This window comes from Leopardus geoffroyi, chromosome A1, assembly GCF_018350155.1.
Source record: "Leopardus geoffroyi isolate Oge1 chromosome A1, O.geoffroyi_Oge1_pat1.0, whole genome shotgun sequence".
Lineage (NCBI taxonomy): Eukaryota > Metazoa > Chordata > Mammalia > Carnivora > Felidae > Leopardus > Leopardus geoffroyi.
In genome coordinates this window covers 18,401,084-18,408,735 of record NC_059326.1, presented here as the reverse complement: position 1 = coordinate 18,408,735, position 7,652 = coordinate 18,401,084, and the positions used below count along the sequence as shown (strand labels likewise).

The window sequence follows — 7,652 nt, the reverse complement described above, 5'->3', positions numbered from 1 at the left end:
GGTGACTTGGTATAAGCTGGTCAAGGAAAGTCTTTCTGGGGAGGGGAGAGTTAAGTTGAGGTAAGGGGAAAGCATTCTAGAAAGGGACTGACAACTGCAAAGGCCCTGGGGCAGGGGAGAGCTGGAGAGTTAAAGGCACAGGACAAAGGCCAGCATGGTTGGGTGTGCTGAGCAGGGGGAGGGGATGCAAGGTAAAGTCAGGGAGGTGGGCAGGGACTACATCTCAGAAGACCTTCAGGGTTTCTACCTCTCCCCCCCACATATTTTTTTTTAAGTCAATCCGTCAAGGATGACTAACTAAAAACTTACCCTACGATCTTCTTGTGAGTTCTGGTCTGCTTGCTGGACCACCGGCAGATATTCTATACCAGTTTCCCCTTCACCTGATGGGCTTTGGCCGAACTCTCTTCCGTTGTACTTTGTCTTAGGGCTGAGATGGAGGAGGAAAATGCGGACTTACTCAGACAAGCCCTAGATGGATTTCCTTAAATCAAGCCTCAGTCCTGGTGAAATTTGACCACAGTCACAGTTGGTATTTCAGTCATCAAAGGCACCAAAACTGTGCTCCAGTGAATAATACATCGCCTTGAGTCAGAGACCAAACCTTACAGCTTTGTTCACTTTGGACACACATATATACAGAGAGATGATGTCTGCATATGTCTGCGTTTTAACGGTGCCGTTAATATCGGGGAGGGGTGTGATGGTGCCCCTGGACAACTCCTCTGGCTCGTGCAAAGCTAGTCCTCTTCTGTTCTGCTCAGAACGGGGAGAGCACAGGGTTTCATCATGAAATTGCCCGAGGTCATCTGTGGCTACGTGGTGAGCATTGTTTTGGGGTCTCTTAGGCTCCCTCTGTGGTCCCAGGTCAGAAGTAGAGGCTGGGGTCTTCTCGTGGAGTCATGGGCCTCTTCCAGAATGAACCCAACTTCCCCAGATGCTGTTCATAAACTTGCCCTGCCTTCAGAACCTGAGGTCATGTCCAAAGATGAAAGGGAAGGTTATCTCAAGTATCTACCCAGTTTCGGAGCATCTGGGCATGGCTCAGTTGGTTAAGTGTCCGACTTCGGCTCAGGTCATGATCTTGCAGTTTGTGGGTTCGAGCCCTGCGTCGGGCTCTGTGCTGACAGCTCAGAGCCTAAGCCTGATTCGGATTCTGTGTGTGTGTATGTGTGTGTATGTGTCTGTCCCTCCCCCTCTCACACTCTGTCTCTGTCTCTCTCTCTCTCAAAAATAAATAAACCTTGAAAAAAAAAAAAGAATCTACCCCGTTTCATTCAGGAAGAACCTATAAACAGGCATCACAGGCATCTATGGGCTTCTACTGGCCACTCATTAAAGTCAGTTCCTGAGCACCTGCTGCAGTCCACACCACACCGCCTCCACAGGTGCGCCCATGGATAGGTATGCACACCACCAATCAAGCATGAGGTGCCTCATCCTAGCTAACAGTAGAGTAGGGACTGGAACGGACCGGGTGAGAGAAGCCCAAAGAAAAATGGAGTGGACTCTGAGGAGGTGGGGAGCAAACAAAATAGCCTCTGACTCACTGGAGAACTGCCCTGCCCAAGACCCGGGTGGGCAGACTGGGGTGGAGAGCCCTCTGGAAGGACTGGCGGTGAAAGAACAGAGCTCTAAGATTTCTGAATACAACTGAAGGAACTGGTGTGTTAGACCCAGAAGCCCATGACAGTGGTCTTCAACTATTTACAGTGGAAGAAGTCATTAGATTTGTGCTTTGCCACCCTGGAAGGCAGAAGGCAGAACTGGAAGGCGGAACGACACCAAAAATAGCGGTGACACACGGATGCATGGCAATAATTGAGGGGATCCTGTGTCCCAGGACCTGGTATAGTCTACAAGGAGTTCCTTTATCAATCCTCACCACGGCCCTCTGAAGGAAGTCACACACATGTCCTCCTTTGCCCTTTACCCTAGGAAAAGATAAACTCGGGCACAAGAACTTAGGCCTTTGCCCACAGTCACGCAGCTAGCAATACGGAGAGCTAGGATCAGACCTTTTATCTATAGCTGGCTCTAAAACACATGCTAGTAATTGACGCCCATTGTCCCCTTGCGATTTGACACAAGGAAGAACATTCTCAAATAATGGACGGAGAATATGTGAGCTCTTTGTCGTTGGAGGTGCTCAAGCTGAGACGGTGTCATTACTCAAGGGAGGTGTGTGGGCAGAGATGTGGCTGCGTGACTGCCAAATCCCCTTCCAACCCTGAGTTGTCACAAGGGTTCAGGAGCCAGGGAGTCTTAGGCCAGCTTGTTCTCAGCTGAAGGGAGACGCAGAGCCTAGGAAGGGCACAGGCTCATCTGTTCAGATATATTCTGTGGATTTGCCATTATGGTCCAGTAAGAGCCTATAGGTATAGGGTCCACTCTGTCTCGCAAACCTTAAACCTGTGGAAAATCGAATGGGAAGCACTGAAATGCTGGCCTCAGAGGGGGGTTGGCAGTGACTTGCCTTATATTTTGAAACAGTTTCCACCCTGAGCTATTTCTTAGTTAAAAGTACCACGATTGTTAGGAAAGGCTCTTCTGCATATATATATATTTTTAAAAGGCGCTTCTTTTTAATTGTCTGAAACTACTGCAAGCTGGTACGCACACCGCTTGATTTCCTCATTCCTGACCTGGGTGATCCAGGTGGAAAAAGGGTCTGGGCCTCTTCCAGAATGAACCCATTCTGGTGGGGATGGGCACAGAGAGAAAAGTGTTCTGGGCAGAGAGGACACCAAAACCTGTGGGTCTCTCAGACCTGCCCGAGGTCCTACCGTCAGACATGTTGGTGTATAAAATAGCAATTTATATCTATTAGTTTGAACTATTGGAAAATGCAATCTTTATAGGTTAAGATGGCTAAATATAGTAATATAGAGTGATAGTAATAATGCTAGCAATTAAGCAAATAGTGGGCATTGAAGCTTGCTCATTAGTACTCAGATCTGCAAAGGGTTGGAACGTGTTCTTATTTTCTTTGGAGGTCTCATTTCTCACTTGATAGCAGAAGGGTGGGTGAAGGAGGGAGAGCATGTTTTAATTTTCTGATTTAATGCAATTCTGGTCCTGTGATTTCAAGCAGCCTCTTTTATGTTAACATGGTTCATTTTGAGAAAAGATTGGTCCTTTGGGGTTTCTTCCTGTTTCTGTTCTCTTTCTGTTCATCTAATGCTGCCACCGTCTAAGGGAAGCTCGTGTAACAGCACGGGCAGGGGAAAGGGGTCCTCAAGGGTGTCCCTGGGTCCTTGCTGGCCTCGCCTTTGAGCTATGTGTCCTCCTCGCTGCTACTGGGCACCCTGCAAGTGTGCCTGCTGAGGGCTCCCGCGGACACCTATGGACCGGGCCTCCACCTCTGCCTCTGCCTGGAGGTCCCTGGGTCTGTAGCCTCCTGTTCCTGTCTTCTTCCTCACCTTTTGGTCTTTTTAGTGTCGTTGAGGTCCCTGGAGGCTGGTAAATTTCAATCATGTTCTCTCCACCTGCCTCCATCATGCGAGGCCCTGGGAGGCTGCTCGTATGCTTCCCTTCTGTCTGTGCTTCTCTGCCTGCTCCCATGCCACGCTGGATGCACTGGATCCCAACGCAGGCTTTCTGTGAAAGGCTTTCGGGTTTTTCAGCCAGCGCCCGAGGAAGGAGGACCCTGACCTCAGTGAGTGTGCCGGTAGTTCCTCAAACCTGTAGAGAGCTTCTAGGAGTCTCATGTCCTCTCCCTATCCTCTCTTAAGATTTGTTTGAAGGGTAATGGACAAAGAGAAGTGGGGACCCTGCTTGGGCTGACTCATGCCTGTTCTCTCCTCTCTTCCTACTTCCTCCTGCTTCCCTTCTGGGTGGAAAGAGCTCCTCTTAATGTCAGATCACCCTCTTTTCGTACTTGATGGAAGGTTTCTGCTGATTAATTTACGTGTTGCTCTTCTATGACTTTCTTTGGTCTAGGTGGAATGAACTTCACCCTTGCTTGGGAATCAACATGGGAAATACAATAGGGTGCATTTGAGAAACAGTATCCCCGATGTCTACGAAAGGCCGGGTAGGTGCCAATCACTTTGATTCGATTCTCCTAACAACCCTGTCCACAAACTCAGTTTACAGCTGATACAACGCAGGCAGAGAGATGGAATGATTTGTCTGAGGTCATACGGAATGATTAGTGCTGCAGAACCGTGATTTAGACCCAGACCTTCCAGACTGTAAAATGTAAAGACTTCCCACTAGCAGTAATCCTCACAGGTCTAAAATATCTACTATATCTGTTCCATATGTACCACACAAGTGTGCTTTTGGTGAGACTACCATATATTCCTGTATTTCATAGAGCATAACTCAGAGGGAAACAAGAACCTTGCAATATTTCAAGATTATTGTAATATGTTCATATTTAATGAAGTATGCATACTATTTATGTGGTATTTTAACTCGAAGAGGTTTGTGCCTCAGTCTTATCATCGTCCGGCTTATTTACTCTCCTCCACCTCTGTGTGGCCCCATTGATGCGGTGAGTCTCTGCTGGCCATTGGTTGGGTCTGTTGTTAGTAGTCCCAGGTATGGGTTGGCAGAGCGGGAGCCTCACATCCTGTTCCCCCATGACCTGTGTCGTGTTCTACTCCCATGGTAAGCTCCCGTGTCTCCATGACAGGCTGGCCGAGAGAAGCTACTTGCAGACGGCCACGGCCAGCACTCAGAAGTGGAAAACATTGTTTTGGAGTCAAAGAGACGGGCCCCAGAGGCAGGCAGGAAGAGTAGCCGACTTAGCAACATTGCCAGCTTCCACAAACCAGCCGATGACCCATGTGAGCCCAGAATGGAAAAGACTGTCACATGTTGGGTGCCTGGCCTGGACCTCACATCAGGTGGTGAGTATTGTCCGTTCTGACCGTGAAGGTCAGTGACTAAGGTATGAGTACAGTGTGGGTCTGACAGCTCTGGCTTCTCACTATGCCAGCCTGTGGGCCCAGAGTGGGGACTCAGAGAGACAGGACCCGGGCAAGATCCTCCCGGCTGCCCTTGCTCACAAGGACTCATGTGAGGCACAGGTGCCATGATCGTTGAGTGCCAGAACACATACTACGGGGCTGTCAAGGCCAATGAGCTAGACCTGAATGTCATGGGGCACAACTCGATTTGGGGCACTCATGGGAAGCGTCATTGTGTGAGCTCACGATAGAGGTGACATTTGAGTTGGCTTCTGAATAACAAGTGAGAGTTTGCCAGATACGAAGTGGGAGAAGGCATTCCAAAGAAGAGGAAACAGCAAATTCAAAGGTGTCAGAGCAGGAAAGTGTGTCTATGTGTGGGGTCTAGAGAATGCCTTGTTGCGGGTTGGAGACCACTGGACCATGTGACCTTGGGAGGTTGTATTTCCTACTCCAGATGCACTTTTTGCATCATCATGATGACAAACGTCTGCTCCCTTGTTTTGGTCCCAGTTTCCCAGCCCCTCCCTAAGTGGGGCTGACTTGTCACTCTGTCCTCTTCCCATAGACTCAGCCCATCCTGATCCTTAGCACCAAGCGCTGACGTTTGTATATTAGAGATGAGAAACATCTCCTAATACAAAGGAACTGTGGTTTAATTCTCGATTCTACTTGATCTTTCTCCCATGAAGACTTTGGCCTGGTCCTCATAGACTCATGGATAGGCCCAGAGCTAAGGGTTCTGCCTCTTTTACTGATATTTCTCCAAACATTTGAGTCCTTTTTTTGGAACTGAAGCTCAGTGACTGGGGACTTAACACATGCTATAAAACTTCTGTGGTGCAGCTGCCTCTAAATTGATCCATTATTTGTTTAGAGGGGCTACTTTTTTCATTATTGCCTGAAAAAAAAAAAAATCCTGCTTCTAATTATTTACGGTTTCCAAAATTGCCTCTGTCTCCATGTGTCGACTCTGAGGTTTTCTCTCATTTACCACCGTGCGTACTCTGTGCTCTAAATTATTAGTGCTAAGCCCATGCCTTTGTGGGCTCCACACTGTGTCAACATTGGGGGAAATTCTCTTTCTCTTTCTTTCTTTCTTTCGTTCTTTCTTTCTTTCTTTCTTTCTCTTTCTTCCTTAAGTACCTACTATGTGCTAAGCACTGGAAACAGAGTGGTAAGCAAGACATAGTCGTTGACATCACAAAATTTAAGTTTTAGTGAAGGAAGACTGATGATACCCAAATAAGTCAATAGGAGAGCTATTTAAAGACTTAGATGTGCCAAGAAAAAAAAGATTGGTGTGTTAGAATCTGATGGGGGGTAGATGCAGTGGTAGTGGGATGACCTCTCAGGGGATGTGTCATTTGAAATAGAAAGCAGGGGCACCTGGGTGTCTCAGTCGGTTAAGCGTCTGACTCTGGATTTCGGCTCAGGTCAGGATCTCACAGTTCATGGGACGGAGCCCTGTGCGGGGCTCTGTGCTGACCGCGTGGAGCCTGCTTGGGATCCTCTCTCTCCCTCTGTCTCTGCCCTTCCCCAGCTCGCGTGCTCTCTCTCTCTCAAAATAAATGAATGAATGAATTTTAAAAATTAAAAGAGAAATTAAGTGATGAAAGTAGCCGAGGGAAGCACATTCCCAAACAGCAAGAGTGGAGGCCATGCGGCAGGGAAAAACTTGGAGGCTTGCAAGAGGCAGTGAGGCATGCCGTGAAACAGGATAGTAGACAAGAGCCCAACCTTAGGGAACAAGGCAAGGGTTTTGCATTTTTTCAAAGACACTTGTTGAACCATGTTATGGAGGATCTGTTATTTAGCCTGGATTCATAAAAAGTGATTGCAATGGAAGGTCCAAAGACTGTACTGTGAGGACGGAGGCATCGATGAGGGTAAGAGCCACATTCAGAGGCAGAAGCTCCCCATGCTTTTTGCAGTGTTCAGTGGGCTGCAGGGAGATAGCCAATTTCCATCTTAAATGTCCATCATCAAGTCAAACCCGTGAAACCACGCGGAGGATAGAAATGGCTCCCAACCACTCGGCCTGGTAGCATCATAGTCTTTCCTGGGAAGGGGTGTGTGTGCGTGTGTGTGTGTGTGCGCGTGCACACATGTGGATGTGCAGGGAGCGTGGAACGTATGCCAGGCTGAACGCCTCATTTTATTTTGATTCTAAAGTTTGCATAACACGTTGGGTCGGGTACTTTTGAGATCTCGGCTCTGGCTAAGAAATTAATGGGGTGCCTGGGTGGCGCAGTCGGTTAAGCGTCCGACTTCAGCCAGGTCACGATCTCGCGGTCCGTGAGTTCGAGCCCCGCGTCAGGCTCTGGGCTGATGGCTCAGAGCCTGGAGCCTGTTTCCGATTCTGTGTCTCCCTCTCTCTCTGCCCCTCCCCTGTTCATGCTCTGTCTCTCTCTGTCCCAAAAATAAATAAAACGTTGAAAAAAAAAAAAAAAAGAAATTAGTGAAACTGCAAACAGGGAAAAGGTAACAACAGGTTACCAAGACAAAACGCTTCCAGGACAAAGGTTTTCAATATCTTCTGCCCGTCTCTGCTGTGGCTTGCATAAACTGTAGCTGTTTCGTTCAAATTTTATCTTAGAAATAGTTTTTTGTCTATCAAGAAGTTATGATTGACAACACTCGCATAGATTTGTTTTGTATCGAAAGTTCACCCACTGGCGATAGCACTCACTCCGATAAATTTGTGCCTCCACATCCACTTAAGTTATGTGA

General features: G+C 47.9%; 1 long non-coding RNA gene across 2 annotated transcripts in view; it reads left to right on the top strand.

Moving 5' to 3' along the window:
• The window catches only part of LOC123596414, a 280,758-nt gene that overhangs the window by 198,791 nt on the left and 74,315 nt on the right, over positions 1-7,652 (top strand). For both annotated transcript variants that reach the window (XR_006711673.1, XR_006711674.1), the window contains one exon: positions 4,643-4,859. This is a non-coding gene — a long non-coding RNA (uncharacterized LOC123596414). The remainder of the gene's footprint in view (positions 1-4,642; positions 4,860-7,652) is intronic.